Consider the following 7643-nt stretch of genomic DNA (forward strand, 5'->3'; position numbering starts at 1 on the left):
TGGTCATCTTTCTGTGAGTTGAATGCAGTACTTTTAAGAGGGAACCTAAGAACTGGAATTTCAAAGAAGCCTCCAATTAATGCCCAGGAGCCATGCTTGCTTAGAACAGCAGATATTGCTAATCCTCCCTCTTCTAGAATAAAACAATATTTAAGCAGTTGAGAAACATAGTAAAAAGATAAATGTTTAATCATAGCCCCAGTGTAATGTTAGCTGTGTTTATGTCCTGCAATCAGGATATCCAGGAGCTCTGGGGTCTCCACTATAGAATGTGATGGGAATGGTATTTGCTAGAGCTGTGTTCTGTACCATGTGATACACCTAAAATTAAGGCTCCACATTATGTTCTGTTTCAAGATCTTTTAATCACTAGGAAGGCAGGAAATGGTACTATAGCAAGTTGTCTTGAACGCTGCTATCTCATAAGGTCTTCTCCTTGAACATCTGCATCATCATGAGCAGTGAACAGCCCCTCATCCTTGAGTAATGGGTTACAGTTCTCTGCAGAACTACAGAGTTGTTCAAATATGCTAATGACATCCTCCCTTGGAAACCACACTTTCTTGATACATCAAATCCTGCCTCACAGCCCCTCACTTGTTGTACTCCCAAATAGCATCCCTAAATGATGGGCACCATCTGTATCATCTTCTTCCCTTACTTGTACATCTCTATTTGCTGCTAAACTTCTAGTGGTCTCACCAGTGCAAAGTCAGCTGCTCTGTATTCAGCCTCTGCCAAAACCCTGGAGGCGATATTCCTACTCCAAGGAGAAGTGACTAGATCATGTATATAAAGATCAAGTTTCCTAAGAGGGTAAATTAACTAAAACTTTGGCTTCCACAATTAAAAGCACAAATACACCAGCACTGTATTCCCTAGTACCAAATTATACTCAACTAGATCTTAAGTAGACAGTGAAAACACAATCGTCTTGAGTGTAAATCACAATATCAAACACTAATAATTAATAAACCATCTCAACCATATTTTATTAAGGAACAAATAGAACAAAAGGCTTTCAACCTAAGTGAAGATGACTTTTGATAACAGGAAGTCCTGTGTTGTTTGAGAGCAGATGAGTGCATCTTTAAAAGAGACCAGGTGGGGGCATGGCAGAACCCTGGGTTTCACCATTTCTTCTTCTTCTCTCTTCCTGGGTTTTCCTTAGCTCCACCTCCTTCTGAATCCCTTTGTCAGGATATCCAGGAGCTCTGGGGTCTCCACTATAGAATGTGATGGGAATGGTATTCCATACTTTGAGAGAAGACTAGTAGAAAACAGAGCTGGAGATATTCACATAACTTTTATTATTGCATAGCATTACAATAATAATTTGACTTTATTAGTACCATTTATTGACTTTCTCTGACTAAGTTATAAATTAATTATAGAGGCATAAGTATGTATAAGAATGTATGCAATCCCTAGGGCACATGTTTTTTAATAGATGGAACCACTCACTAAAAATAAGTCTTAGGTGGTCAAGATTTGACTTAGCCTCCCATGTCTTCTCTTCATTACCAGGTATAATGCCACTCTTCCAGACTGTGGGACACTGGGGAGATGCACATAGCACCCCAAATTTTTCTACCATCCCCAGGATTCTTGCTTTACTTTTCAGACCAGAGGGTGAGTAAGAGCAGAGTCTGAGGGCTGATGCCCATGAGTATACGCCATCCATGTCAGAAACTGCTGAGATGAGAATGAGAAGCTTCAGAGTCCTAGAAGCATCAATGAGTCCACGGAGCAGGGACATGGTGCTTGGTGAGGCTCTGACAGCTGTTCTTTCTCTGCTCTTTCAAGCTGCTCTGGTTCTGAGCAGTCATTCAGTCGTCTACAAGTTACTCTCTGAGTAACCAAAAATAATGAGTAAGGAAAAAGTGCAATTGTTCGATCTTCATATTAACTTGGAGTTGGCTACCGTGTGTTGTTGGTGACATTTGTTGACAGCATCAAGTGCCACCTTCATTCTTTCACTCCTCAGTTGTCCAGCCAGTTGGATAGCAGGGAATTATTCTACTGTTCTTATATTACAGGCCCCAGACTACTCATAGCTAATTATTAAGTTTAATATAAATGGTTGATAGCTTTATTGGGACTGGATTATGCCATCAATTTTCTGATTTGTATGTATCACATCTAATCTGAGGTCTATTAAATTCGTATAGTCCCTGAAAACTCAACAGAAGGAAAAGGAGTTAGCTTTCTTTTGATGTCCAGCCCATTAATGAGGAATTTCCCATAAATCTTCATAACTCTTCTTGTTAAGCATTGTCCTCTGGTTTCTAGTAAGGAAATACATATAGTCATATCATGAGTTGCCCACAAATGCACACTTGGTCAGCCAGGGCCAGAGATAGGAAGGGGCCAGACAAGCTTTTTCTACCATATGACCTAGCTACCTTTGATTAAATTCAGTCACTGAGACAGTTGTAGTAATTATCATTCTTCATGGATTCGATAACTCATAATCAGTGTGATCTAAAAACATTAGGTATAACTTTCCATACTTTGAGAGAAGACTAGTAGAAAACAGAGCTGGAGATATTCACATAACTTTTATCATTGCATAGCATTACAATAATAATTTGATTTTATTAGTACCATTTATTGACTTTCTCTGACTAAGTTATAAATTAATTATAGAGGCATAAGTATGTATAAGAAACATCAAAGAATACGTAAAGTTTAATAAAGTACGTGGGGCCAGACACCTGCTAACACACTTGGAACACATCTTTCATGGTACAAGCATACTATAAACATTTAATTTACCACAGAAATGGTAATAGAAGTAATTATCAAGTTAGGACTAGAAAGGTAATAGTTGTAATTATCAGGTTAGAAGTAGGACCATAAATATAACATTTATAGGTCCCAGCTGCCTGCCACAAATGTCTTGCATTCCTGTCTCATTTCATCCTCAGCACGACCCTTATCCTCATTTTACAAACAAGAACACAAAGACTTGAGGAATTCAAATTATTTGTCAAGTTCTAACATTTACCAACCAGGAAATGCAGGGCAAGGTCTTTTTATACCACAAAAAGTACCAATATTTGAAACCCCCTAAGTTCTTAAACATGCCAGTATGCAGGTTTTTTTTTTCCTTGCTCGGTAGTTTCTATTCTCCAAGCATTTGATAGCTTCTGTGGGATCCTGGACAGTTTTGTGTTGTAACCCAGCCTGGATACCAATGGAAAAAGGTGTGGGTGGTCTTTCTCAGCCTCAAATCTGCAGGCCTTGGGAGCAAAGTAAATAAGCAAGGTAGCCTTAGACTTGAGTTTCTTATGGGGCACACTCTATAAACCTAACTCCCTTACCTCAGTCATGGAGGTGCATAACAATGATTGCTATATTTATACATGCTGACACTGCCTATCTTAATGGATAAACATTGTGGTGGTTTGAATAAAAATGGCTGCCAGAGGCTCATAGATTTGAATGCTTGGCCACCAGAGATTGGCACTCTTTGAAGGGATTAGGATAGGTGACCTTGTTGGAGTAGGCATGGACTTGGAGGAAGTCTGTCACTGGGACTGGGCTTTGAGGCTTCAGATGAGCAAGACAGGTTTAGTGTCTTTCTCTCTTCCTGATTCCTGCAGATTCAGATATAGAACTCTCAACTACTCTCCAGCATCATGTCTGTCTGCATGCCACCATGGTTCCTGCCATAATGACAATGAACTAAACTTCTGAACTATAAACCAGCCCCAATTAAATGTTTTCCTTTACAAGAGTTGCCATGGTCATGGTACCTCCTCATCCTAACAAAACTCTGACTGAGACAAATTAATAACAACAACAACAACAAACAAACTATGTATCAGCTGGCTGTTTAGCATAAGGCATTAAGCTGATTCTCAGCTCAGCTTTCCAAGACAGATATGACTGTGACTAAAAAGCCTTCCATATCATATGTTCTCCTTGCCTTCCTGGATACATGACTACACAGTATTTTCCACCCCTGCACGTGGTGATGGGTTCTCTCTAAGGAAAGAATGAGCTCCAGTAACTACACACCTCTGAGCAAAAGTGGTCCATACTGGTTCATACTTTCTCCCCAACTGGTCTTTCTTCCAGTCTCCTCTTCCCAGTTGGTGACTGAACTTAGAGGATGATGGAGACACACACTGGAAAGTAGGTGCGTCATCTTGAATCACTGAAACACTGATTAGATCTGGGCTACACACACTCTCTTATCTAGACTATATGACACAGATAAAAGCTTTCCCTGTGTTTAGCCACTGAGACTTAAGTTGTTCTGTCAGACTATCACTGTCAATCATGGCAGTAGGCATTATGCCATTTTGCTCATATGATGACAGTTAGTGAAAATTATTTAACTTCTAGCTGATCCCTATCTCAGTTTCATGAATAAGGAAGGAGGTTCTAAGAGGTCAAGTGAAGTGAGAATTCCAAGCTGGCATGTGATGGAGCCGTAGTACAACTATAGATGTGAATCCTTTCAGATCAAATTGCTTCCTATAACCTCAGAATTATCATCATGACAGAAAGCATGTTGGCATATAGGCAGACATGTTGCTGATGAGGTAGCTGAGAGACCTACATCTGGATCTGCAAGCATCAGGATAAGAGAGACACTGGGCCTGGCTTGAGCTTCTCAAACCTCATAGCCTACCTCTACTGACATTCTGTCTCCAACACAATGATATCTATTCAAACAATGGGTGGATAACTGAATGTAACCAGAGTAACCCTTTCATGCTACAATGTGATTTCTTTTCACTCATTTTCTATTTGACACCCCACCCTCTTAGCATCAAGTCAATTTATTGCTGAATGTCTAGTTCAAGTAACTTTACTCTAAAATATGTTTTGGGACCATTAACCGGGATTCCAATCCATGGTTGGTTAGGTTATAGACCTCAGGATAGAACATGATTTGTTATCCTGTTCAGTGGACATGGTATTAAAATGACACACACATTCTCCTTTTACTGCCCATAGATGAGTCTTTCTCTCCACTTCCATCAGGGAAGCTTCTTTTGGAAGTATTTGGAGAGTAATTCAGAAACTGATCAATTGCAAAGAATAAGAGAGTATATGATGTGCTTGGCTCTAAATGATACTTCTATATAATACTCCTCCTCCCAAGGCTCCAAGACCACAGGGGAAGAGGGAATGGAAAGATTGTAAGATCCAGAGTCAGTGGATGACTGCAGTGAAAGAGTATTTGCCAGATAAGAAAGGGTCATTGAATGTAGTAACTCACAGTTCCCGTGGCTACATGTACAAGACCTGAATAATATCAATTCAGATAAGATTACACCTCTGGATGAGCTACTATTGGAAACTGATGGCTGCTCAGAGAGGGAGAGACAGTTTTCTTTAGACATGCAACTCTTGAGAGGTTGCCCATGCTCCAGTAGATGCATCTACACCCATTCCCTACTGAAAGAGGTAACTGGACTCAATATATTTATCTATTATCTATCATCTACCTATCTATCTACCTATCTATCTACCTATCTATCTCTCTATCAATCTACCTATCTACCTACCTACCTACCTACTTACCTACCTACCTATCTATAAGTCAGTGAGAGACCCCATTTCTGTAAATCAAGTGGTGAGTTATCAAGGAAGACTCCAAGCATCAAGAAGTCTCTGGTACAAACACAAGCACACACACACACACACACCACAAGACTACCCCCACACACATGTGAACACCAAATACCTTCACATACCACACATGTAAAGAATTCAATTAAATTAAGATGGAAATGTTACACTCAATCTGTGATTATATAATCCTCCAGCCTGGGATGCAGACTTGTGTCATTAGTGTTTTTCAGAAGTTATATAACAAGCTGAGATATCAGAAAGGAACAATGCAGACTGTTTGTTTGAAGACCGTGAAAGGAAGATACTTTTTTGCAGATGAGACCTTGACATCTGCTGCACATTTAGTTTATCTTTGCAGGCTTGATACTCTGGGCAGAGGTTGTGATTCTGGGATTTACAGATGCATCTTTTCTCCAGGCACTTCCTGGCATCCTCTGATAACATGTGTAATTAGCTATTTCCCTTCTCTATTAAAGTCTGCATATTATCACAGCCATTCTGGCTAAATCAGACTCGAGAGGCCAACAGTAATGAAAGAAGAATTAGGAAATCTGTCTTTATTAAATGGAAAACAGAATAACTGAGAAGGTCAAGATGAAGAAATAAACTGTATCATGGGGGGAGTGATCAGAATCAATTGCCAAGATTCACCAGCATTCAGAATCTAATTCAAAGGCCTTTAATAAAAATGATTCCATTTTCTACCACATTTGATCTCAAGTTTTAAATGCAGTCCATCTTTTCATCGTGTTGGAGCTGGGGTTAGAGGTTCTAGAACTCCATTGGAAGATCCGAGAGCTCGTGTGTTATGCTGAAGAAGCAGGACTTCCTTGTACCGAACTCCACTATTTCAACTCCACACCACGAATGGGTAGGATGATGACAAGCCCATGCTTATGCACCTCTGGGTCTGTTCAGTGGCTCTCGACAGTCAGTTTGATTTGAGGTGAACTTTAGACCACACCCTTGTGATGAGACCGACATGCCACTCATGCTTCTTTTGCAGTTTCAAAACAGTTTCTAAGCAGCATCTGTGACACGTGCCTGTATCAAAACTGTACCCATCACACCCTTTCCCACAGTATAGCTATAGTCATCTCAGAAGTCACCGTGTCCAAAATCCCTTGAGGGGAAAAACATCTTAACTGTGGGAAGTGCTAGTTTGATTCTTTCTCCCTTTTACTTCCTTAACCACTGTCAAAGAGTAGTGTATTTAATTGGAAAGAGGAATATTGTAGGCATGCAAGCAAATTAGCACAAGAGGGCAATTTAATTATAGAAGAGTCAAGGTTCTTACTGAGAAATATTGATGGCTGTATCCTCAGAGTTTCTCCTTTGTGTGAAACATATTGAAACTGAAGACTGAGGAGGCGACACAATGGATGTCTGAAGCAGGGATAATTTGGGAAACAAAGGTAGCTCAGCTGTGTAATGTAACCTCTATTTAAGTGCTATTTTTGCTTGTGAACTAACGACATTTTATAATCAGTTTCTCAATAATCTTCCCTTGTAAAGAAGATTTGCTAATCGGTTTAAGGAACAAAATGTCAAGATTTGCCTGTCTGTCTTATGAACTTGCTCAGCAACCAAAGAAGAAAACCAGACTTCATTGAACCCCTAATACAAGCTGAGAGCCATACCAGGTGCCATCACTTCAGCAGTCATGCATTGATTGGATTCTCCCTCCATGCATGCAGGGCACTGGAATAAACTCCAAAGAGAAGATTTAAAAAGGCATAGACCTTCCTTTCAAGAGGCTGATAGTCTAGAAGAAACAACAAATAAATAAAAAGTCAACCAAGATGAGTGTGTTGAAGCTTTGGTTTCTAATCTATGGTGCTACTGGGAAATGTAGGGACCTCTAGTAGGTGAGGACTAGTAGGAGAAAATTAGGTCATGGTGGGGTTTGCCCAAGGAGGGGATATTTGTATCTCAAGACCTCTTTCTTCCGAACTCTTCCCTCTTCCCTCTTCCCTCTTCCCTCTTCCCTCTCTCTTCCCTCTTCCCTCTTCCCTCTTCCCTCTTCCCTCTTCCCTCTTCCCTCTTCC

General features: G+C 40.2%; 1 long non-coding RNA gene across 1 annotated transcript in view; it reads right to left on the minus strand.

Moving 5' to 3' along the window:
- Positions 1 to 6127: 6127 nt before the first annotated feature.
- Positions 6128 to 7643, minus strand: part of LOC110297414 — a 21557-nt gene continuing 20041 nt past the window's right edge. Inside the window, exon 3 of the long non-coding RNA XR_002378283.1 lies at positions 6128 to 7360. This is a non-coding gene — a long non-coding RNA (uncharacterized LOC110297414). The remainder of the gene's footprint in view (positions 7361 to 7643) is intronic.

This window comes from Mus caroli, chromosome 7, assembly GCF_900094665.2.
Source record: "Mus caroli chromosome 7, CAROLI_EIJ_v1.1, whole genome shotgun sequence".
Classification (NCBI taxonomy): Eukaryota; Metazoa; Chordata; class Mammalia; order Rodentia; family Muridae; genus Mus; species Mus caroli.